Below are 27479 nucleotides of genomic sequence, written 5' to 3'. Positions count from 1 at the left end.
TACATTATCACATGTTAAACATCAAATATGTTCATTTTTATTTTTCAGTGCTAGAATATAGACATTGACTGATACACTGTCATGAAAAAATAGTCATATATATCCCATATTTAGCGTATAATATTGCCTTGAACTTTTCGCATTTTTTCCTGCCGCACCCTGTATCGATAACTATTCAAAAAATAGTAGTCAAAAACTGTGAAAAGTGATCAATTTCACCCGAAATCACGGTATATTATTACAGCAGGTCAATCTATAAATGTCAACATAAATTGACTTGGAAAATGACACAAATTTCCAAATTGTCGGTGAACGTTTCTTCGATGTCTGGCCTACAATGCAATTACAAGTTAAACTAAAATGAAACTATTGATTGTTGAAAAAAAATAATAAAACTATTTGATAAACTTCAATGGTCCTTAATCGAATGACAAATCAATCAATTTCCCTTGTCTAACCCAAAATAACTAGCAGCGGTATCGACCCTTCAAATATTGACCCATAATTCAAATTTAACCAAACAGAAAATTGATTGCTCCATCAAGTCCATAAAACATTTTCCGCCGAAAGCACAAACACCACCGGAGGAAACCAAGCCAAATGTACAGCACAGAAGCCATAGGAAAGCGATAGCCGCTGGCTGGCTGGCTCGCTGGGCCACGACGGCCATCACAACTCGTTTATCTTTCTATTTCGACTCGTGGAAAAACAACAACTGCATTGAACTATTATAATTGAATTGTCGTTAGCACTACTGTAGCCACAGTTAGTTATGCGATACGAAGACCGCATTCTCCGGCGCGTTCTCGGTGTGCAACGTTATTGCACGCGGTGCCACGATTTCGACGAGCTGGTCAGATGCTATTGCTATTTGTTCTGGAACGGAAAGGTATGTAATCCAAGTCAATCACTTTTAAAACATGTTTATCGTTCTTTTTCTTGTTTTATTCTCAATCTACAAGAAATGTCAAAGTCGAAAGTGTGTTAATTACTGAAAAATTACCTTTCTAAATCGACATTCAGGGCACTGTCACGTATATAGTTCAACTGACTGAGCCCACTTGAGCAATCCTTCGTTGGCGAATGCCAGGCAGGATGTCATGATGAACGAAAGTTGTAAGAAAAGTCCATCCTCAGACAAGTTAAATTGATCAAGTTTTTTCGCTCAAACCTCGATGCACGATGCCTTCTCATATGGTGCATCTTTCATGTACAGAGTGCACAATTGGTGCAATTCGGAACAAATGGAACCCCCTGGCCCCTGAAACCTCATCGTCACAGCTTCGTTGATAGCGGCAGCGCTTTGAAGTTGCGCGCGGATTCGGACGACAGATACGTGTGTGCAGGCAGATATCTCTATCATCACCGCGCATACATGGCCTCCATCCATCCTATGCCTGCAATGCATAGAAATGAATTATTCACCCTAGGCCAATTTGATTTTACATAAATTGTACGGTGAAATATGAAATTCATAAATTTAACAACCACACCCTTGTCCCGTCATAGACACGACGACGCGACGGCGATGGTGTACATCAGAAGAGCCGGATGTCGGCCGGTGCGTATGTGCTTCTGTGTACATCTCCTCGCGAAACGCACATGCACCGGGCTGGGGCGTGGGATTTTGATCACAATAACCTCCATTGTGCGGTCGGTGTCAAAAGCTGCTATTGATGCTAGCTGGTTGGTAATTTAAAGTGATGTGTTCGGCCCCGAAAAAAAGCATGCTTTTACATATCCCATAGGCAGTACCATCCTACCCTACCCAATGAAAGGATAAGCTTTTGCTGGGGACTGAGTGCTTATAGGTTTAGTTTCGATGACAAACGTGAGATGTTCATTAGTTAAAAGGTCGCTTTTGGAGCCATTCACTTTATTCAGATTCCATTAGGTAGTGGTGCAGCAGATTGATTGGAAAAGCATTCTACATACTAGGTGAATGGATATAATCAGCTTTTGCATATTTGTGAGCTTTTAAATTAGAAGATATTTTGGTTTATCCAACTACATGACAGAAGCTTTGTTATTTTTAAAGCCATTCCATTCGTAGAGTTCGTGAATAAGTTTCTGCTCACGTATGGTATTTCGTAATCTGCTAAATATATAGCTAATAAAAGACATACCTAAGAATCTTCATAAAATTGGATGATCTACTAATCTACTGAGCTTCGAAATCACTGCAATAACTATATACAGCATACATTACTAACCTTACCGGTAAGAATAAGGCCTGAGTGGCCTCTGCTGTACATAGTAGCCGTCTCCATTCTACTCGGTCCATGGCTGTGTGTCTCCAGTTCCGCACTCTGCGAAGGGTCCGCCGATCTTCCTCGACTTGGTCGACCCACCTAGCTCGCTGCGCACCACGTTTTCTTGTACCGGTCGAAAGACTCTCGAGAACGGTTCCGGGTCATTTGGCCGAACGCCATTTGGCCGAATGCCGTTTGGCCGAACGCCATTTGGCCGAAAGGGTCGTTTGGCCGAATGCCACTTGGCCGAATTCCGTTTGGCCGAAAAATAAATGATGAACTTAAGTGACCATGCCATTGTTTCCCGTTTCAGTATATCTCAAAAGAACAGCCTATGATTCAAAGAAGGAAATATCGGCAGTTTCAACGCCAACTAATCCATGAATATCAAAACTAGAAAGAATAGCCTATGATTGAAAGAAGGAAATATTTCTGATAATCATATTTGCAGTTTGAATGTCAGAAGCTTCCTCTGAATAATTTTGATCATGATTCGGCCAAACGGCATTCGGCCAAACGACCCTTTCGGCCAGATGGCATTCGGCCAAATGGCGTTCGGCCAAACGACATTCGGCCAAATGGCATTCGGCCAAATGGCCGGACACCCTCGAGAACCATTTTAGTCGGGTTGCTATTCGACATCCTGATGACGTGACCCGTCCACCGTAGCCTCCCGATTTTCGCGGTATGGATGATGGTTGACTCGTGTTTCATTCGCCTTCTACATGCCCCGTCTTCCATCTGCACTCCACCGTAGATGGTACGCAAAACCTTCCGTTCGAAAACTCCAAGGGCGCGTTGGTCCTCTGCACGTAGCACAGTGGCGGGCCTCCATACAAAAGTCGGACAAAACCTCAAATGTTAACCGAAATTGCTAAAATTCACAGGTTATGATGATTTTAGTCCCCTAAATCTATTTCTGATATGGAACTTATCATATATTTTGATTTTACTATATTAGGGTGGTTCAAAATTTTGAAATCTGCTGATTATGGAAAGCATGTAAAAATAATCGATAATAAGCTATCACGATGTGCTTTCTGAACGTAGGTTTTGATTAAGCTTTTAATTTGGGGGTTCTTAAATCATGTATTGGTATTGAAATAAACTATAATTGTGTATTCGTTGCTGTTAGAGTGGTCCAAAATCTTCAAAACTACATAAATCATTAGAAAAAATCGTTCACCTACGTTTTCTTTCAATGGATCAATTCAGATACACACTAATGTTGGCTGACAAGACGTGTTCTCAGGGACTGCCCATAGACCACGTGCCATTTTACGGTGGGTGCACGGACGTGTGTTAATTCAATCGTTATGGGATCAGATAGTCTAATATAGTGAACTGCGTAAAATTTGAACTGCTTTTTATCAATCTCGTTTCAACAACTTCATATATGCTCTTCCGAGTTTGGGTTTTAAGGTACATCGATCCCTGCTATCATTTGTCGAAGCAACCGAAACAACCCTATCTATAAAGAATTGGCAATTCATATTCGCAATATTGAAGGGAGTTTTTGATAAACGATCATCAGAGATCGGTTATCATATTTATGAACAGTAGAGTTCCAGCAAATGTTTTCAAAATCTTTATCACTCTGTGTGTCGTTCAGTAGAAATGTGTTTAACGAAACTGCATGAATAACATACAATAAAACTTCAAGTTTACAAAAAAAAAAAACAATAAAAGTGGTTTCACTAAAGAGCGTAAAATGTTCGTTTCATAAAATTGCGATTAAAATTTTCGAAAATTGCCTTGGTGATCGCGACGCTTACGCAGACAAATATTTAACGTAGCGTTTAACGCTGTTTGGTGAATTCCTTTTATATTTTTTTTAGATGATTGTTGCTTTGAACTATAGCGATGTGCGTGTAGAAAAAAAAAAAACACGTAGATGTCGACGAATTTGTGTCACTATATATTGAAACTTCGATAGAAGTTCGTGAAGAGATTGCTTCCAAGGTTGTTGAGCAATTCTAACGATTAAGATGAATCGGAGAAACAACCAGTGTAAGAAAATCAATGAGCAATGATTTGTAGTTATTTTTACATGTTTTCACGGTTGTTTTTGTCTTTCTTTTATTTTGAAGGTTAAAAGAGTTAGTTGTATCTGGTGAAGCAACATGTGGGTAGTGTCTATGAAAATAAAGGCTTATTCACACTTAGTCATCACTCCTTTCCTCTCCAGGTTACTGTTTAAAACTGGAGCACCCACCTTCTTTTTTTTTTTCTGTCAAATAATAAAGTAATATTTTAAAAAAATAATAAAAAAATGTTAAAGCTGTGGCTATTACATTATTACATTATCAGACAAGCACACCCCCCCCCCCCCTTATGACCATCTGACTTGGTGAAAGTCTCTTACAAGAATGAAAATTACACTAAATTGTTAGTATTCTGAAGTCAATTTGAACTATGTTAAGCAGGGATGGAAAATGATGAAGATTGCAGCTGAGCAGACACAAACCAAAACAAACATACTCGCGAACAACAGGGGCCCGAGAATACTCGCACTTCTTTATTCGCGAGTAAACGAAGCTGGCAAGCACTCGCATGTGATTCGCGAAGCTTCGTGAGTTTTTTTGCATTTTGACGAAAAACGCATTTTAACGACTGACAGTGCTGCTTTTCAGGAACAATGAAGCATAAAATATTAGGTTATGTTGGATAATCACTGGATTTGCTATTATAACCACAACAAAATGCACTTCCCGCACCTCCACTAGTTCTTCACGAATAAAAGCTCATGAGTATTTCTGTTTTTGTTTTGCTTCTTACTCACGAAGCAGGCGGGTGCGAATAAACTCACACACTGTTTACTCTCGGCATCGTGAGTAAGCCTTGTGTTGGCTTTACACTCGCGAATTGCTTCATGAGGAGAGTAATTCCATCACTGATGTTAAGATAAAATTTAAATTTCAAACAAAATCACTTCCTCCACAACCATGCGGCTCCATTGTGACCTGATATAAAAAAAAAATTTTTTTCGCGCTTAGCGCAAAAATGCGCAAACAGTGACCTATTTAGCCAACAACTAGACAAAATTGCACGTCAGATCCGGGATACGGCGTCGTTTTCTGATGTTTCCTAAACAAGTACTGGATCTCTTTAATACGAAGTTTTTCTTCAAAATTTCATAAAAGTCAATATGTTTGCATATTGTAAAAACTCTAATAAATCCACCTAGCGGTGATGGTGCCTTTCTCGTGCATTCGAAACCCCATTTCAATAAAACTCAAGCGATATGTTTATGTATATCGCACTTTTTCGTGGCTCCGTGGTCGTGCGGCTAGGGTCACCAAGCTCTTAGTCGCATCGTGCTGAGGAGCGCGGGTTCGATTACCGCCGCAGCTGTCAGGAAAAGTTTTCGGCTGTGCCACTGGGCGTTGCATGCTATTCCGTTGTCTAGTGTCGTGCTTCCTTCAAAGAGCGAAAAGCTCACTGGAAGCATAGAACGTGTCCGTGTCTTTACTTTCATACAATTAACAGAAATCCATTTCATGATACCACAAATCATATCGTTTATCTGGCTTTCAATGTTTGAGCCTCAAACTCTTAAGAAAAAGACGCTATCTTGAATTTGAAGCCGCTATTCAGGATTAAAGATTGCCATCTTGGATGTTCTGGTCTCCATTTTTGGAGTCTAGACATCTTCTCCATATCAAATATACCAATAATGCATTGTTTCAAGCCCCAAAGATCCATTAAACAGCCGCGATATTGAATTCGGAGCCGCCATCTTAAATAATCTTGGATTTTAGATCGCCATCTTGTACATTCTGGTCGACATTTTTTGACTCCGGACATCTTCCATGGTTTTAGAGCCTTAAACTTCTTTAAACAGACGCCATCTTGAATTTGAAGCCACCATCTTGGATTTCAGACCGCCATCTGGGATATTCTAGTCGCCATTTTAGGAGTTCATAATAAAGTCCATAATAAATATTCCCATATAGCATGCTTTAAGAGCCTTAATCTCTAATAAACAGCCGCCATCTTGAATTTTGAGCCGCCACCTTGAACAATTTTCTGCCATCTTGAATTTTGGGCCGACATCGTGGAGCTTCTGGTCTCCAGTGTTGGTTTCCGCACAAAACTCGTCAACCATGCTAAGGGTTACAAAAATTGCCGCAGTTTGATTTATCGCATGATGGACTAGTTCAGTTTTATATACGGCCAGTTCTACCGGTGCTGGTCCGGATCACTGAAATGGTTATAACTCCGGAACGCCTTGGCCGATCTGGACCATTTTGGATAGCAAACAATTCTGGTTCGATTCGCCGAAAAATCGGCCAATGGGAAGTGCCTTAAAAGTGAGTGAACTTATTTTGCGCACATACATACATACATACACACATACAGACATAATTTCAGTTCGTTGAACTTAGTTGATTGGTATACGCGACTTGATCCACCGAGCCTTTTTTCGAAAAATCGTTTTTTGAGTGAACATATAGTTTTTTAGTACATTAAGTGTGCGAGATGATGATATTATGATGATATTGTTCTACCATCTATTGTAGCAAGGCAGCTGCCTATAGCACTGGAATAATCTGAAAAGCGATTTGATCAAGATTGTGCTGTTGTTAGTGGTCAGTCATTCTCCTGTATGAAGGGCCAAAAAGGGTTGTGCGGACCCGCAAGCAGAGACACTTGCGCGAAACCCGCGTCAGGGGAAAAGAATCTCCTTCCAGAAGAAAGTTCTCACGAACAACTGCAAAATCAAGCCCTCGATTGACAGAATACTCCCAATAGATGGGGTCGAAGAGCCCGCCCTCAATCCACGAAATGTTAACAACAAGGAGGAGGCAGTTCCAAGCTCCTGTCCAAATCGCTTCAATCGGGTGCCCTGATGGTCCCTCCCTTTCCCAATATATGATGAGATATGTAGGTATATGTAATGCATGTGAGTGTGTGTTGTGTATGTTTTGTTTTGTATGAAAAACAATCATAATCATGATTAATAAGCATTTATAAAATATGTGAAACATTTACCTGATTACTCCTGAAATAAAATGTGGATTAGTAACAAAACAATAAAAAAACACATCAAATCTCGATCCATGAATGTCTGCTTACCACAGATCGGCCAGTTTAGGCATGAAAACATTAACAAGATCGAAATTTGATGTGGTGGTAGATCTTACGCCGCAACGCACCATTCTAAGGTGATCTACCCACGTTACGGGGCTAGTACATTAAGTGTGCGAGAAAGGCAAAACACTACTTTTGAGCTTTTTTGCTTTAGTTATCTAACTAAACCAATAAATTCCAAGATCATTGTGGTAGCAAATTTAATAATCTTTTAAATGCGATAAGTTTGACCATTTTCAAGTTACAGTAGACGTTCGATAAGTGCAACATGTTTGTTTACGTTTCACTTACCGAATGAAATTCGATAACTGCAACAACTGACATACGTCACATAACTGTCAGTTGCTGCAGAATGCAACCACTGTGCATACGGAAAACATCGCATTGCAACAAAAGTGCATGCGAAAAACATCGCATCGTTGATGATATTTCATTTTGACGGATAGCGGTGCGATAACTGCAAAATTGTTGCACTTAGCGGACTTGCAGTTAAAAAGCGTTGCAGTTAAAGCGTTTGCACCGAGCGAACGTCTACTGTATAGCTAGCTTGAGACAAGCAAAGTTAAAAACATGTAATGTTCAATTACTACGTAACGGTTGAGATTTGACCATATGCGTAAAACATTTTTTTCATCGGTCGGAAGTAAGCAAACAGTACTAACGTTTATTAGGTTATCAAAAAATCCTAGCCTTGCTATGTCGCATACATAGGTTCAGTTCAATTTATATTTAGCCGCTTTCGAAGGGACACCCGGAACTGGTTACGGCACTACCGGCTGTCCCTAATGTGGTCCTAACCTATTTCTTTTATAACCAGTCATCAGGCTATCAGAAAAGCCGTTATTTGTTGTATCGCATGCATGTGTTTGGTACTCTTTTATATTTGGCCACATCCGTCGAGACCCCCGGAACCTGTTCCGGACAACTACCGGTTCAGATATGGTCTGATACTGTTTTCCTGCTAACCGTTCATCAGGTTATCAAAAATGCCGCTGTTTGATGTGTCGCATGCATGGGTTTGATACTCTTTTATATTTGGCCACTTCCGGTGGGACATCCGTAACCGGTTCCGGAACACTACCGGTTCAGATATGGTCTGATTCTGTTTTCCTGCTTACCGTTCGTAAGATTATCGAAAAAGCCTCTGTTTGATGTGTCGCATGCATCGGTTTGGTACTCGTTTATATTTGGCTACATCCGGCGGAACATCCGGAACCGGTTCCGGAACACTACCGGTTCAGATATGGTCTGATACTGTTTTCCTGCTGATCGTTCATCAGGTTATCGGAAATGCCGCTGTTTGATGTGTCGCATGCATGGGTTTGGTACTCTTATATTTGGCCACTTCCGGTGGGACATCCGGAACCGGTTTCGGAACACTACCAGTTCAGATGTGGTCTGATACTGTTTTCCTGCTAACCGTTCATCGGATTATCGAAAAAGCCGCTGTTTGATGTGTCGCATGCATGAGTTATGTCCAATTTGATATTTGGCCTCTTCCGGCGGGACACCCAGAACCGGTTCCGGGACACTACCGGTTCAGATATGGTCTGAGACTATTTTCCTGCTTACCGTTCATCAGATAATCGTAAATGCCGCGGTTTGATGGGTCGCATGCATGGGTTTAGTGCATTTTCATGTCTGGCCCCTTCCAGGGGTACCGGTTCCGGAACACCTAAATGGCCATAACTCCGGAACGGCTGGACCGATCCGAACTATTTTCAATAGGAAACAATGGGACTAGATTCCGCGTAGAATGAGCCGTGGATCGTTAAAATCGGTTGATATTTACTATCTAAAAGTGAGGTGACCTTTTTTGTACACATACACACACACATACATACACACACACACACATACACACACACACAGACATCATCTCAACTCGTCGAGCTGAGTCGATTGGTATATGAAACTTGCCCCTCTGGGGGCTCTATCGAAATTTCATTTTTGGAGTGAACATATAGCCTTTCGGTACACCTTGGTGTACGAGAAAGGCAAAACATTATAATTTTGTGATTGAATTCCAAACAATGCCTGAAATGTAATGGTTAATCATACCCAAAAACACAAAAAATATTGTCACAATATTCAAGTCTTCCTAACTTTTACAACGAACTCATGAAGGAAGCTCATAAAATAAAGGCAATAAATACTAATATTGTAGCACATAAAACTTCAACTTTGATAAAATCCACAAGACTCAATTTTCGCTCAAATCTGTTGAAAATTTGGGGTTTTCTTAGTTGAAGTATCTATAATGGAAGAAAAATATCAGAAAAATAAAATATTGAAGTCGATTTTTGAGGTTTTGTCCGGCTTCCGGCCACTGTGCGTAGGGTCCATGTTTCGTGCCCATAGAGGACGACTGGTCTAATCAGCGTTTTGTAGATGGTTAACTTCGTGTTACGGCGAACTTTATTCGATCGTAGAGTTCTGCGGAGTCCAAAGTAAGCACGATTACCTGCCACAATGCGCCTCTGAATTTCTCTACTGGTGTCGTTGTCGGCGGTCACCAGTGAGCCCAAGTACACGAATTCTTCAACCGCCTCGATTTCATCACCGTCGATAGAAATTTGGGGTGGCGGCCGTGGTGATTCCTCCCTGAGGATTGTTAAAAGAACCACCAACCTAAAAGGTTGAAGGAGTGCGGAAGTTCAACACGTTTTATACCCGCCAAGAAAGAGTTGAAGGAAAAGTGAAAAGTGACAAGAAGGACAGCAGAACCCCGCTGTTTTTGGACAGAACTACGGTTCTGTGGGAGTTCAAGGCACCCCCCCCCCCCCCCCCCCTACGTTAGGATGATCCGAAGAGTTCCGCCGTCCATCGAGTCCATCAACACACTCGGTGGCAGCCCGAAGTCAAGAAGGGCCTACGAAATACCGCCATCGCTACCCCGAAGGCTACTGGAGCACCGAGAACGTAAGGCCGCCATCGCTTAGGATCTGGTGTGGTGCGTGGTGGAAGGTAGAAGAAGGGGCCCCGATAAGAAAAGGAAAGATCAGGTTAGAGTAGATATAAGAATGTGGGAAAAAGGACAGTGTGAGAAGAATAAGAGACCGGAAAAGTCCGGAAATAAATGTGTAAAATGTGAAGTGACGTGAGTTTTTCTGTACGACAGTGCGAATATTCCCTGCCCGCGAATAACTAGTCGAGAAGCATGCCGACCCAGAGGTGTTGTTTCAAGGAGTCTCAGGAAGGCTCCCCTCTTGAGCTAGTCGGCAGTTACAAATCCTCTGCGAGATTCGAAGGGACTCGAGAGTGTCCCTGATACTCGAACAACGCACATCACTCGATCCATAGTCGCCTTGATCAATCGTATCAGTTTATCCGGGAATCCATATTCGTGCATAATCTTCCAAAGCTGGTCTCGATCGATTGTATCATACGCCGATTTAAAATCGATGAACAAGTGATGTGTGGGCACGTTGTATTCGCGGCCTTTCTGCAACACTTGGCGGATGGCAAACATCTGGTCCGATGAGGCGCGTTCACCCATGAATCCAGCCTGATATTGCCCCACGAACTCTCTTGCAATCGGTGAAAGACGGTGGCATAAAATTTGAGAGAGTATCTTGCAGGCAGCGCTCAGTAGTGTGATCGTGCGGTAGTTCCCGCAATCCAACTTGTCGTGCTTTTTGTAGATGGGTCACACGATACCTTCCATCCACTCCTCCGGTAATACTTCCTCCTCCCAAATCTTGGTAATCACCCAGTGTAGTGCTCTCACCAGTGCTTCTCCACCGTATTTTAGAAGCTCGCTTGGTAGTTGATCTGCTCCAGTGGCTTTGTTGTTTTGCAACCGACCAACCTCCTCCTCAATCTCTTAGAAGTCAGGGGCCGGAAGTATGTCATCCTGTGCACATACTCCTAGATCTGTTACCACGCCACCTTCGGTACTTGCAACGTCGCCATTGTGGTGCTCATCGTAATGCTGTCGCCACCTCTCGACCACCTCACGCTCGCTCGTGAGAAGATTCCCGTGATTATCTCGCCACTTGTCGGCTTGTGGCACAAAGCATCTGCGCGAGCGGTTCTGCTTCTCGTAGAACTTCCGTGTGTCCTTAGCGCAGTACAGCTCTTCCATCGCTTCGCGATCTCGTTCTTCCTGTTGACGCTTCTTCCTCCGGAAGCCATTCAATTTCAAGATTAAACCATTCAATCTCAAATTAAACCATTCAAATCTCAAACCATTAATCTCAATTGTCAATTGTGAATTGTCAATCTTTACACACATTGTCTCCAGGCCCGTGCACAGAAGTGGCGCCAAGGAGAGAGGGTTTCCCCGATTTCGGCGAAAGGGGAGGGGCGCCTAGTGTATGAAGCGTCGGTAATGGGGAGAGTTCAACACCCACACCCCCCCCCCCTCCCTTGTACACGGGCTTGATTGCCTCAGTCATCAACTAATTGCCGAGAAGGACAACTTTTCTAAGCTGGATGACTGAACACCTGAAAACTTCAACTTGTCGAAAAGGTTTTAGGGCACAAATCGAATCGAAACGAAATAAGTTGGCAAAAAGTTGTTCGAACAAATCGAACCCACAATAATCTCATTGTGAAATAAACGTATAACAACCCAGATCACGGGAGGTACCAACTTATTCTATTTATCTATTTTCAGAGTACATTACATTGGCATGAATGTTTTCTCCTTTTAGAAGAAACTGGAGAGATGGATCTGACAGGTGGTCCAAAATATGTCCACATCTGATTATGTTGAACATATTTTGGCCATACCTCAAACCACCATTTTAGTAAATATTATCGCTCCACCGATGTTAAGAACAGTTTATTTTGAGTTCTTACATGGCCCCAACTACATTCACATGAAATAAATATTTAATTATAAAATTTAATACCTCCTCGAAGCCGACTACAAATTTGTCACCTTCTTTGTTTTTGGTGCTCATCCGTGCCCCAGATAACCATGTATCGTATTAGAATGTAATCCAGAAATCGCATTTTCTTACAGTAAACATCAGAATCGCTAAAACTGTTCAATCTTATCGCCAACATGACAGGATTAATTGTATATAAATTGTCACTACGATTCGTTAATGACAATTTATTTCGAAAAATCGCCAAAGTGGTATGAAATTGACAAATCATATAAAAGGTTTCAGAAGTGTCGAGAAGAATCGCTCTGACTTAGCGAAAATTGTCATCATACCGTACTGCCTCATACCGTGATGAGAAAGCTTATCTCGGTCAGAATTCTACTTCCACACAAAAATGCGTTAGAGAAGCACTATCATTGAGGTCATAATTTTATCTAGAAAATTCCGATGGAAATCTTGCTTTTGTGGGATTGCCCGACAAATGTGTGCATAATCTTTCACATGCCAGTAGAAGACGATTTCTTTGGGGGGTTTTTGGTAGCGATCGATTTTTCCCACCATCACCTGATTCTGCGTTCCATGGTACGGCAGTACTTACTTTTTGTCGAGTACGCTGAAATATCTGTCCGATTCACAAACAGCAAGTCTATGCAACGAATATCACCTTGGCAGAGAATGCATTTCCCTGCTGCAATTCCAGATTATTGGTTTGTACCTACTTTCGTTCCTGTTTATCTAGAGTGGCGCTTCCCGGCGAGTATTCGATGGTGCTGGCAACTTCCGGTGACTTACCTGCAGTATATGCACAATGTGAACGAAGCACTGTTGATTTTGAGGGCTGGTAAACAGAACAGTTGTTATTTGTATGTTCAAATACGCAAAATACAGTGATTTTTTAACCGCGACAACGATGACGAAGACGACGGCCGGCGGCGGCAATTACGCGAATGTAAACAATCAATGCCGTAATGAGCTCAGTTCAAACTCGCTTCAAATCTTATGCACTGACAGATTATGATATAATAAAACCCAAATTAATCCACCTAGAGGTGATAGTGCCTTTCTCGCCGTATATGTTCACACGATCTTTCCGTCGACGTAAGGCGCTGTCCATAAACTACGTAGACTCAATTTAAGCAATCTCAGAACCCCCCCCTCCCCCCTCGTAGACTTTTGTCCATACAAAATTTTAGAAATTTGTATGGACCGTAGACTTTGGCCAGACCCCCCCCCCCCGTCCCCCCTCTGAGTCTACGTAGTTTATGGACAGGCCCTAAGTCAAAGTGTTCCTGAATCCTGATTTTTTTTAAGAAAAGCAAGCATTTTATCAAAGCCATCATTGGATAGACTTAAAACTTATTGATGGCACATAGTCCGACGTTGTGTTCAGCGTATAAGCAGAGCTGAATAATATCAGATTTCTCAGTTGACAGCTAGAGTACCTTCACTAACATTGGGAGCTGATCAATATCAAGACGATACTAACAAGCAAAGATATAACTTTTTAACAATCACAGATCACTTTGCGGTCTTCGATAAGGTACACCGGGGCAAGTTGAAACGGGTGGGGCAAGATGAAACACGAAGTTTTGAAATAGATAGAAAATTGTAGAATTTAGAAATTTGTCCCTCGCTGAGGGATTGTTTGAATCAAAAACTATGTGTTATGGCGATCAAACTGTTTACCATCATTAGAAAACATCATGTTAAGCCGCTGTTTCATCTTGCCCCATCCGTTTCAACTTGCCCCGGTGTACCTTAAAGTTTTTTCTGCACATTCTAGGTAATATTTTATTGATCGTTGAAAACAAGAACGTAGTGAGTACAGTGAGACGTCTGTTTGTATGTGGGTTTAATATGTTAAGATTCTGTTCTCTTACACATATTTATCGCTTGCATTGATTTTATTTACTTTCGTAGTTCCGGCGAAGCATCAAACGCTGGTTGTGTAACCCTACCGGTAGTCTCTAATGTGGTATGAGCCTATTTTCTAGTTAACCGTTCCTCAGGTTATAAAAGAAGCCGTGATGTGGTGTGTCGCATGGTACATTTGGTTACTTTCTGGAACAGGTTCCGGAGCACCACCGGGTCTCCCAAATATAGTCTGAGGCAATATCATTGCTAACGTACATTAGGTTACCTAAAAAAACACCATTTGATTTATCTTATGCATGGGTACAGATCACTTTTACATTTGACCACTTCCAGTGGGACACCCAGAACTAATTTCGGTTGTCTAAAATACGGTCTGAGGCTATGTTCTTATGAATTGATCATCGTGTTATCAAAAAAGAATCTCCAGTTGGCCTAGTGGTTAAGGCTGTGAATCGCCAATCCGGAAACGGTGAGTTTCATTCCCGTTCCGGTCGGGAACATCTTCTCGACTTCCTGGGCATAGTGTATCATTGTATTTGCATCACAATATACAAATTCATGCAATGGCAGGCAAAGAAAACCCTTCAATTAATAACTGTGGAAGTGCTCTAAAGAACACAAAGTAGAAGAGAGACAGGCCAAGTTCCAATGCGAACGTCGAGCCATAAAGAAGAAAAAGTTATCAAAAAAAGTTACTATTTGATGTACTGTCAAACCCCGCGTATTCATCGCTCTTTAATACGACACTTTTTAATTTGTACCCCGCTCATTCGAAATTTGTTGAATTAAAAAATGATCAAATGTCACAGTGTAATACATTGTAAATACGAATGATACGATATTGTGATGTTACTCACACCCGCAGCGGCTCCTCTTGCAACTGCTACTTCCGAAAGTTCTAATTTGGTGCTTTCCAACACCTGATCCGTTTGGTGATCAACCGCAGTGAACCTCGGAAGGCAACAATCGTAAAATGAACAAGCTATCATTTCGTACCACCACAATATCTGTAAGATATGTGTTCAAAAGCAAATCATACAATCTAAACAAAACTAAAATAACGTTAGTTTATCGAATTAAAAGTTTACCCAGGTAATTTTGCAGCAATCAGCGTGGTTTATGGTACGACACGCATGGGTTTGGTCCAATTTCACATTTACCACTTTTGGTTCACATTTTACCACTTACCGATTGTCCCTGATGTGGTCTTAGACTTGTTTCATGCAAATTATTAATCAGTTTTGCTAAAAAGCCGCAAATTGATGTAATGCATGTATGGGTTTGATTCATTTGTGCATTTCGCCAGTTCCGGCGAGGCACTCGAATCTGGTTCCGGAACACTACCGTTAGTCTTAAATGTGTCCTGAGACTATTTTCTTGCTGACCGTTCTTCGCGTTATCGAAGAAGCCGTTATTTAATGTGCTGCGTGTATGCGTTTGGTCCTTTTCTACATTTGACCACTTCCGTCGGGGCACCTAGAACCGGTTTCGGCACACTATTGGTTTTCCAAAGTATTGTCTATGATTTTTTTTTCTTGTTAACCGTTCATCAGCATACCTAAAAAAGTAATTTAATGTGTCGAATTTATGGGTTTGGTTCTCCTTTATATTTGACCTCTTCCAATGGGGCAACGTAATCGGTTGCGGAACACTACTGGTTATCTCCAATATGGCCGGAAACTTTTTGCCTCCGGATCACAATCGATTCAGATATGTTCTGAAAATATTTTCCTGCTTACTGTTCATCAGGATATCAAAAAAGCCACTATTTGATATGTCGCTTGCATGGGTTTAATTAACTTTTATACTTTGCCACCTCCGGCGGAACATCTGGAACCGGTTCCGATATGGTCTGAGAATGATTTCCTGCTTTCTGTTCATCAGGTTATCGAAAAAGCTGCGGTTTGATATGTCGCATGCATGGTTTTAGTTCAATTTTATATTTGGCCACTTCCGACGGGACACCCGGAACCGGTTCCGGGACACAACCGGTTCAGATATGGTCTGAGAATATTATCCTGCTTACTGTTCATCAGGATATCAAAAAAGCCACTATTTGATATGTCGCATGCATTGCTTTGGTTAACTTTTATACTTGGCCACTTCCGGCGGGACATTTGCAACCGATTCCGGAACACTACCGGTTCCGATATGGTCTGCGAATGTTTTTCTGCTTACTGTTCATCACGTTATCGAAAAAGCCGCGGTTTGATGTGTCGCATGCATGGGTTTAGTTCACTTTTATGTTTGGTCACTTCCGGTGGGACACCCGGAACCGGTTCCGGGACAATACCGGTTCAGATATGGTCTGAGACTATTTTTCTGCATACCATTCATCAAGTTATCGAAATTGCCGTAGTTTGATGTGCCGCATGGATGTGTTTGCAGCGTTTTCATATCTGGCCCCTTCCTGGGGTACCGGTCCGGAACACCTAAATGGCCATAACTCCGGAACGGCTGGACCGATCTGAACCATTTTCAATAGGAAACAATGGGACCAGATTCCGCGTCGAATGAACTGTCGGTCATTAAAATCGGTTGAGGTTTACTGCCAAAAAGTGATGTGAGTTTTTTTGTACACATATACACATACACTCATACACAAAAAAAAAAAAAAAGGGGGCAGCAGGGACGGATGTCCTGGGGCCTGACGCACCCCCCCCCGCTTGCGAGTCAGCCGCGTAGTTGCCGGCTAAGAATAGGACTACTAACCCCAATTCAAGGTGTCAAGCGACCCGTGCCGAGGAATGAGTGATCGAGGGGGTGAAAAAGATGCTCGATCTTTAACGGAGCCTGTGGGGCACCTGGGCACCCCCCACAGTAAGCTGTCCCTTACCGCGTTAATGCAGAGCTCTGGCGTGGTGGACATTCTTACTCGTGCGACTCGTTGGAATAAAATATGTGTAAACAAATTTCTAAAACAAGTGCAACAGGTAGTAGTGGTGCGATCAACCCCTTCGCAAGAAGCGGGTTGATGCGGTCTCCAACAAGGAGAAGCGAGGAGTCAGGTGCTGGAAGCTGCTTACGCAGCTCAAGCGTGGGAGCTCCTGTCCACTCCACGGCAAGCCAGCCGGCGGAGGTTATGGACGGAGCATGGTTGCTGAGGGCCATCAGCCAAGTAGCAGGAAAAGGACGGCCCGCATTGGAGGTAGCTGAGCAGCAGCTTGGCAAAATTATCGACTTCGCGACAACTAAGTCGAATATAAGCAAGGACCTGAAAACGGCCTTGCTTCGGCTTAGAGCGTCAGTCGATGAGGCCAAGCAGGAGCACGCGGTCGCGTTGCTGGCTGCGGCAGCGGCGGAACCCGCAAAGGAGAAAGCGTCTAAGCTTACGCAAACGGAGGCCTTCTCCTTCGCGGGTAGTCCGAAGAGTGTGGAAGCGAATGCTCGTGACAAACGTGACAAGCATTCGCAGAAGCGCGCGAGGCAGCCGTCAGGTGAGGAGCTGTCTGGCGGTGCCCGCAAGGCCAGGCGTATAATAACCCCGAAAGCCGGTGGTAATGCCGGAAAGTCGGACCCCAGCCAGGGTTCCCGGAAAGCTGGGAAGGGTGGGCCTGAAAAGGCCGGCCCGTCCCGGAATGATGGGAACAAGGGGTTGCGACCAATGGTGGGCCCTCAGCAGCCACAGAGCAGGGCGATCCAAGGAGAGGACCCTCCTTGGACAAAGGTAGAGCGGAAGAGGAAGAAGAAGGTGAATCCGCAGGCTGAAGTGCAGGTCGCCAAGCCAAGGCGTAGGAAGGCAGGTGCCAGGCGCGAAAAAGGTGACGCTATCGTCATCAAGACCGAACAGTCGAAATACTCGGACGTCTTGAAGGCGATGAGGTGCGACGCCAAGCTCGAGGGTCTTGGAGCCGACGTACGCAGTATCAGACGTACTCGTACGGGCGAAATGATCCTGGAGCTTAAGCGCGAGAAGGACCACAAGGGCGCCGCCTACAAGAGGCTGGCAGAAGAGGTCCTTGGTGATGGAGTGGAGGTGAGGGCTCTTACGCATGAGGCGACTCTGAAGGTCAAAGACCTAGACGAGATCACCGAAGCGGAAGAGCTCGTCACGGCACTGCGGCAACAGTGCGATGTTCAGGTGGCCGCCACAGCCGTCAGGCTGCGGAAGGGGCCAGCAGGGACACAGATAGCTCTGGTTCAGCTACCTGTGGCGGACGTTAAAAAGTCCGTTAAAGTAGGGCGGATAAAGGTGGGCTGGTGCGTATGTCCTTTGACATTCCACGAGCCACCAGAGGTTTGCTTTAGGTGTCTGGAACCAGGACACAAGTCGTGGGACTGCAAAGGCCCCGACAGGCGCAAACTGTGTAGGCGATGCGGCGCTGAAGGTCATAAGGCCCAAAGCTGCACGAGTCCGCCCATCTGCATGATCTGTACCGGGAAAACCTCGAAAAAACAGACATACGATGGGTGGTCCAGGGTGCCCGGCCTTCAAGAAAGCCGCAGTGAACAACAAATCACAGTGCAGGTAACGCAGCTGAACCTGAACCACTGTGATGCGGCTCAGCAACTGCTTTGTCAGGCGGTTTCTGAGTGGGAGACGGATATCGCCATCATTTCGGACCCATACCGAGTACCCGCCGGCAACGGCAACTGGGCCTCGGATGGGACCAGGAAAATGGCGGCGATATGGACGACGGGTAAATACCCCGTGCAGGAGTTGGTGTCTACTACCTATGAGGGCTTCGTGGTCGCCAAAGTAAACGGGGTCTTCTTCTGTAGCTGTTATGCGCCTCCGCGGTGGCCGATCGAGCGGTTCACGCAAATGCTGGACCGCTTAACGACCGTGCTAACAGGGCGAAGGCCGGTGGTAATAGCGGGTGACTTTAATGCCTGGGCTGTGGAATGGGGAAGCCGTTTCACGAACCAGCGGGGTCAGATCCTGCTAGAAACACTGGCCATCTTAGATGTCGACTTGGCTAACGTCGGTACCAAGAGTACCTATAGTCGAAATGGAGCGGAGTCAATTATTGACGTGACCTTTTGTAGTCCTGGCCTAACAAGTAGTCCGAACTGGAGAGTAGATGATGGCTACACTCACAGCGACCACCTGGCGGTTCGCTACAGTATCGACTACAACAACAGCAGACAGCGGATAGAAGAAGAGGCGGCTAGGCCAAGGCCAAGCCCTCGTAGGTGGAAGACATCATACTTCGACGAAGAGGTATTTAGGGAAGCGCTCCGCCGTGAGCGAAACTTACTCAGTTTAGACGGCGACGAGCTGGTAGCGGTGCTCTCACGTGCGTGTGATGCGACCATGCCTAGGCGAGTCCACCCTAGAAATGGGAGGCCACCGGCTTACTGGTGGACCGACGCGATTGCGGACCTGCGCCGCGCCTGCCTACGGGCTAGGCGGCGGATGCAGCGAGCACGATCAGAGGAAGAGCGAAACGAACGGCGGGTGGTGTTCGCCGCTGCAAAAGCCGCGCTCAAGACCGAGATAAGAGCAAGCAAAAAGGCCTGCTTTGAGGGTCTCTGTCAGAGTGCCAATACGAACCCGTGGGGTGATGCCTACAGGATCGTTATGGCCAAGACGAGAGGTGTGATGGCTCCTACAGAGCAATCTCCAGAGATGTTGGAGGGGATCATTGGAGGACTTTTTCCGCGTCATGATCCTAGTCCTTGGCCTCCTTTCGTAGGACAGCCGGGGACTGGGGCTGGCGATGAGGAAAGGGTCACCGATGTGGAACTTGCGGGGATAGCTAAGTCCCTTAGCGTAGGTAAGGCCCCAGGTCCGGACGGAGTTCCGAACCTGGCCTTAAAAGTAGCTATTGCAGAAGCTCCCGAGATGTTCAGGTCTGCTATGCAGAAATGCCTGGACGAGGGAGTTTTCCCAGAAGCTTGGAAGAGGCAGAGCCTGGTACTATTGCCAAAGGCGGGGAAACCACCCGGAGACCCGTCGGCATATAGACCAATATGCTTGATTGACACGGCGGGGAAGGTGCTCGAAAAGATCATCCTCAATAGAATGTTGAAGTTCACTGAGGGCGTAAATGGTCTCTCGAGCAACCAGTATGGCTTCCGGAAGGGGAGGTCCACCGTAGACGCTATCTTGTCGGTTACAAAAACCGCCGAGAAAGCACTCGAGCCTAAGAGGAGGGGAATTCGCTTCTGCGGGGTAGTGACTCTGGATGTAAGGAATGCATTTAATAGCGCCAGTTGGGCTGCTATTGCCGATGCGCTCCTGCGTCTGGGGATACCGGAGTACTTGTACAAGATTCTCGGAAGCTACTTCCAGAATCGCGTACTAGTTTACGACACGGAGGTGCTTTCACATAACCTCAGGAGTCCCGCAAGGTTCCATCCTGGGTCCGGTGTTATGGAATGTCATGTACGACGAGGTGTTGAGGTTAGAGTACCCAGTGGGAGTGGTGATTGTTGGATTTGCCGACGATATTACGCTCGAAGTCTTCGGTGAAACGATCGAGGAGGTGAAGTTGACTACCGACCACTCGATCAAAGTTGTGGAGGCGTGGATGCGGTCCAGAAAACTGGAGCTGGCTCACCACAAGACAGAGGTGACGGTTGTTAACAACATGCAGTCGGCGCAGCAGACGGAGATCAGTGTAGGAGAGTGCACTATCCTGTCGAAGCGCTCTGTCAAGCACTTGGGCGTGATGATCGACGATAAGCTTACCTTCGGTAGCCACGTCGATTATGCCTGTAAAAGAGCCTCCACAGCTATTGCGGCACTGTCCCGGATGATGTCCAATAGCTCAGCGGTGTACGCCAGTAAGCGCAACCCGAGCAGGTGGAAAAATCTGATGAATAGCATATTCAGCTATGATTGATTGAATTACTGAAGAGCAAAAATTGATATTGGTTTGATTGATATAAGAGGTAAAAGAACAGAAAAAATAGCAAAATCTAATATGGTGAACTACTCAATAATAGCACGTTGAGATATTACAAGATCAAAATAATAGCAAACAAGATTTGTCACTTTTTTCTAAAAAAAATAAAATAAAAAAATGTCAGCATGCAGCATCGAACATACGACCTTAGGATTCACAGGCGGCGATGCTTACCACTCAACTGTGGCTCGTTGTTGTAAATGACATGGGAATAAGAGCATGCGGTTCTTCGTTTCCACAGCTCAGAAAGGGGCACATGGCATTTCACTAACATTGAGCCATCTCTATGGGTGTATGTGTTCCATTTCGTGCAGAAGAGCTAAACTTGTTCTTATGTAGAAATTTTCAGCTATTTCGACATGAACAAAAACTTATGTCATATCACTTTGAGCTATTCGTGCGATATTCATTAGATTTTTGCATAACTCATCAAAATCACATCGAGCTGTGACAGCAAAAAGTGTTCGATTTGAGATATGATTTAGATATTCTCGTCTACCCGGGAAGCTTCTGGCTAGTGTTGCTACGTCCATACTTAGGTATGGCGGCCCGGCGTGGGGTACCGCGCTAAGTACTGAATGCTACCGACGGAAGCTGGAAAGTACTTACAGGCTTATGTGTCTGAGGGTTGCAAGCGCGTACCGTACCGTGTCACACGACGCTCTCTGTGTCATTACTGGTATGGTGCCCATCAGCATTGGGGCCCATATAGCCGAGGCGGTAAACGCACGGGTATTCAGCATGACCATGCTGAGGGTGACGGGTTCGATTCCCGGTCGGTCCAGGATCTTTTCGTAAAGGAAATTTCCTTGACTTCCTTGGGCATAGAGTATCTTCGTGCCTGCCACACGATATACACATGCAAAATGGTCATTGGCAGAGGAAGCTCTCAGTTAATAACTGTGGAAGTGCTCATAGAACACTAAGCTGAGAAGCAGGCTTTGTCCCAGTGAGGACGTGACGCCAAGAAGAAGAAGAAGAAGCCCATCAGCATTCTTATCAGTGAGGATATGGAGTGCTTCGAAATGCGCGGCACAAGAGGCATACGCAAGACTGTCAGGATGGCCTCTATGGTCAAATGGCAGCGCGCGTGGGACAGTTCCACCAAAGGAAGGTGGACCCATAGGTTGATACCGAGGGTAGATAGTTGGATTAATAGGCGCCATGGGGAAGTTTCATTCCACCTGACACAGGTCCTTACAGGTCATGGTTGCTTCCGACAGTATCTACACCGTTTCGGGCATGCGGATTCTCCCGAATGCCCAGTGTGCAATGGTTTAGAGGAAACGGCGGAACACGTTTTGTTCGTGTGCCCGCGTTTTCGCACAATGCGTGACCGCATGCTTGCCACATGCGGGGAGGACACAACTCCGGACAACTTGGTCCAGAGAATGTGTAGGGATGAGATTAGCTGGAATGCCGTTTCAACGGCTATCACCCATATCGTCTGGGAGCTACAAAGGAGGTGGCGCGTGGACTCGGAGAATGGCTAGTCCAGATGCAGTACAAGAGGTGGTCCAGGGGTTCGAAGTCGGCGATTAAGTGGCCGCGGAGAGGAAGTCCCGGTAGCGGTGCTGTCGTGGCGTCAGTCTACTGGGTTGGATCTGAGCCCGCGGTTGGAAAGGGGTCCCCGGCAAGGGTCGGGGTAGGTGAGACCCTGCTGTCTGCAACCTACGGATGTATCTGATAGGGCCTGAAGGGTTGTAATAACCTTCCTTTGCGGGCAGGTCAGATCGGGTTGCATGTGGGTATCAGTTCTTGATGTCCGCTCAGCAGTAGGGCGCGGGCGGGGTTGACCCTGCCCGCCTTCCGAGGACAAAGGGAGTGGCGAGGACCACTCGGGAAACTGGCTAAGCGCCAGCAGGCTACCGTGATGGACTCTCCAAAGCGAGTCATCGATGTTCGTTGCTGCTAGGCTACGGCAGCTAGGGTGCGATATGCACAAGCCCCTCTCTGAAGCAATACCTTCTTGGTGGTTCCGGAGAGACGTAGGGTTTGGCGACCATAGGAATGTGTTTTAGTGGGTCGAGGAGAGAGTAGTCCTGGCTTCTACCGGCATTGTAGAAGACGGCCTCAACCCCACACTACCCTAACCTTCCTGTTAGGGTGTCTGATGAGCAGATTTATCCCCCTATGGTTTAGAAGGAAAAAAAAAAAAAAACACACACACACACATACACACACACAGACATCACCTCAATTCATCGAGCTGAGTCGATTGGTATATAAGACTTGACCCTTCCGGAGGCTCTATCAAATTTTCGTTTTTGGAGTGAACATATAGCCTTTCGGTACACCTTGGTGTACGAGAAAGGCAATACAATTCAGAGAAGTGTTGAACAGAATCACAATGACTTAGAAAAATTTTCCACCGAGTCTCCATACCAGTTAGGTCAGATAGGTTGAGTTTATATCAGTCAAACCTTAGTGTCTTCTCAAGAAAGTGAAGTTGATACAATGGTATCATATAAGACTGATGGTCTCGATGTTCTGTGTTCGAGGCTAGGTGTCACCTTTTTGTCTTTCTCGTACACCAAGTGTACTGGAAAGGCTATATGTTCACTCCAAAAATGACTTTTTGATAGGAACATATAGGAGGGTCGAGTCACATATACCAATCAACTCAGCTCGACGAATCGAGTCTGTGTGTGTATGTGTGTATGTGTGTATGTGTACATAAAAACTCACATCACTTTTTTGCAGTAAACCTCAGCCGATTTTAATGACCGACGGTTCGTTCGACGCGGAGTCTGGTCCCATTGTTTCCTATTGAAAATGGTTCGGATCGGTCCAGCCGTTCCGGAGTTATGGCCATTTAGGTGTTCCGGACCGGCACCCCAGGAAGGGGCCAGATATGAAAACACTCCAAACCCATGCATGCGACACATCAAACTATGGCATTTTCGATAACTTGATGATTGGTAAGCAGGAAAATGGTCTCAGACCATATCTGAACCGGTAGTGTCCCAGAATCGGTTCCGGATGTCCCGCCGGAAGTGACCAAACATAAAAGCGAACTAAACCCATGCATGCGACATATCAAACCGTGGCTTTTTTGAAAAGCAGATGAACGGTAGCAAGACAATAGTCTCAGACCATATCTGAACCGGTTCTGTTTCGGAACCGGTTCCAGTGTCCCGTCGGATGTGGCCAAGTATAAAAGTTAACCAAACCTATGCATGCGACATATCAAATAGTGGATTTTTTGATATCCTGATGAACAGTAAGCAGGAAAATATTCTCAAAACATATCGGAACCAATAGTGATCCAGAACCGGTTCCAGGTGTTCCGCCGGAAGTGGCCAAATATAAAAATGAACTAAATCCATGCATGCGACTTATCAAACCGCGTCTTTTTCGATATCCTTGTGAACAGTAACCGTTTCCAGGTGGCCCGCTGGAAGTGGTAAAATGTTGAACGAAACCAAACGCATGCACGCATCACATTAAATAACGGCTTCTTCGATAACGCGAAGAACGGTCAGCAAGAAAATAGGTCACATTTAAGACTACCAGTGGTGTTCCGGAATGCGTTTTGAGTGTCTCGCCGGAACTGACGAAATGCAAAAATGAACCACACTCCTGCACACGGTACAACAATTCGCGGCTTTTTAGGAAAACTGATTCACAATTGGGGTGAACTTTGGAAGCCAACAATCATAAAATAAACAAGCGTTCAATTCATACTACCACAATATCTGTAGGATTTGTGTTCAAAAACGAATCGGAAAATCTAAACAAAAACTAAAAAAGAGTTAGTTTGTCGAATTAAAAGTTTACCCCGGTAATTCAACCAGTCAACCAGTAATTGCATAAGATGTTGCATAAGATGATAAAGTGGAGGTATATGCGTGCATGCCTCCATTTAGGCGCATGTAAAATGTACGCATATCGCCTCCACTTTAACATCTTATACGATTACTGGTTGACTGGGAAATTGCCGGGGTAAACTTTTAATTCGACAAACTAATTCTTTTTTAGTTTTTGTTCAGATTTTCCGATTCGTTTTTGAACACAAATCCTACAGATATTGTGGTAGTATGAATTGAAAGCTTGTTTATTTTATGATTGTTGGCTTCCAAAGTTCACTGTGGTTGATCACTAAATGGATTAGGTGACGGATAGCACAAAATTTGAACTTCCGGAAGTAGCAGCTGCACGAGGAGCAGCTTCGGGTGTGAGTAGCAGCCCAGCAAACACACGATCGCATATGATGTTAAATAGGATGCTAAAATGGAGGCGATATGCGCACACTTTACACGCGGTTAAACGCAAGCATGTCCGCATATGGCCTCCACTTTAGCATCCTATTCTACATCATATACGATTTCGTGTTGGCTGGGAGCACAATATCGGATCATTCGTGCATGGGACACGCTTGTATGGAAAAAAATAATCCTCGCTCCAGTCGGCTTTTTGGATTCCATTTTCGTCCCATATGAACTGTACAAAATTTCAGAGCAATCGGTGAAACTACACACCAAAATTTTTCTTCGCCTTCCAGCAATATTTTTTGCTGAAAGCCTATCAGCAATGTAAGTATTTACTGGACTTCAGCACTTACATTAGTGTTTTACTGATATTCAGCATTAATATTTGCCGAATTCATTTCAGCAATAATGTTTTTGCTGGTAATCAGCAAAAAATCTGACAATTAGCAATCGGTTTGAAATATCACCGAAAATCAGCAAAACATATTGCTGAACGCAAATCAGCAATGCATTGTCTTGCTGATAATCAGTAAATCGCTTATCTGTCAAGTTGAAATGTCAACACCATTTTCACGTTGTGCCACGACTGTTGTGTAAAAGTTTGTTCCTCTACGATGATTGTTCCTCGCAAAATTAAGTAGAACCATCTCCATAGGGCGGAGTAGTTTATTGGTAAGTGCAAAAAACATTCGAATTGTATACGGAGTGTTTATAATTGTTGCCGTCATTGCAGGAAAGGCATGAGGTACGAGATGAAGTACGATATTGCCTCGGTGAAGAAACGGCGAACCTGTGATGATATTTTTCCGAGGTTACGGCAAAGTCTGCAATTGTTTTTTTTTATAAATATAAATTAACAAAATACATTTGTTTCTGCTGATTAATTTATTTTGGGATGGGTTTGATTTCATATCTTTCTGGTTATTTGCAGTAATTATAATTGCTGTAATACAGCAATATTTTTTGGTAATCAATTGCTGGTTGATCAGCAAACACGATTTCGTTTTGCTGATCTATCAGCACAACATCTGTCAGATTTTGGAAACTCTACATTGCTGGATGATCAGCAAATTTTACTTTGCTGAATGGATTGCTGGAAAAACAGCACAAAAAAAATCAGCAAAATTTTGCTGGGTTCCAGCAATAAAAATTTGGTGTGTAGTTCACACCCATGCCACATTTTGTTGAAGTTGACCCAAGATTTATCGCCCCTCAAAAATAATTACCGTTAATTAATTGCGGTGATTACCCCTTGATATGTACGTAAATTAGATACGTGATCATCAAACCCCACAAAAAAAACATCATGAACAGGAATGCCGCAGTAATAGCTTGTTACACAAAGGGTGACACTAAAGCTAAACATATAGCATATACCGTTTCCAAACAGGTGTTGAACTCTTGGGTTTCCACTTTGGCTTCATTTGGCGATAAAAACGCTCGAAGGAACATGTTGGAGAGTAACTTAATACAAATTTCAACGGGACAACGCAATGTGCGCAAATCTTGTTGAATGGAGACGAAATGCGATTCTAAATATCGAAACAGTAACACCAACACCACTACTCACGATTTTTTTTTTTTTCATATCCATCTCATTCATTGGCTTCCAGTGTATCGAATGCCATGTTGTATCTATTATTTGTCAATTCTAACTATCGACTGACTGACAAGACACCCTTTTCTGCTTGCTGCATGATGCCTATCTTTTTCAAGTGCCATCTCGAAGGGAAAACCATCGCGATGTGTTAGGAGTGATAACATCACTGTTCTCTGTCGAACTGTCGTTCCCAGACTTTTCCCATTCTTGGCCGGAAGATTTCTATCATTCACGTTTGATTAACTATGTACAACAATCATTCAAAAGCAATCGTGATACTCAAGTTCAGCTTTTTCACCGGCTGCACTGGAAATCTCTGAGGTGATCTGTAACTCTTGTTGTTTGTTGCTGAAGTGCAGTTGATGCTAAAAGTGTTGATTGCAGACAGTTTAAACTGGATTGCATCAGATCCTCCTACCACGCTATCGCACCGAAGCCGGTTTTTCGTTTCAATTTCAACACTAAAAACATATTATGTATGAACATTGAAAAGAATTCCATACTTCTATCCAATCCATGACAAGGTTTTAAATCCCTGCATAACGACCACCTGAGAAGCACATCTGCTTAAATCACTTATAGCTCATCTCCTGGCATATTGCATTTCTAAAGCCCGGGTCGACAAAAAGTTTCAAATGCCAAAAAAAGAGTAGCGGATGAGAAGGGAGCAAATCCGTTGGACGCAATATTAACAAAAACCCCTTTCGTGCAAAAAGTGCAGAAAAAAAGAAGTCAAAACTAGTGACGTGAAGATA

This window comes from Aedes albopictus, chromosome 2 (genome assembly GCF_035046485.1).
Source record: "Aedes albopictus strain Foshan chromosome 2, AalbF5, whole genome shotgun sequence".
Lineage (NCBI taxonomy): Eukaryota > Metazoa > Arthropoda > Insecta > Diptera > Culicidae > Aedes > Aedes albopictus.
Note: the sequence above shows the minus strand (reverse complement) of the source record.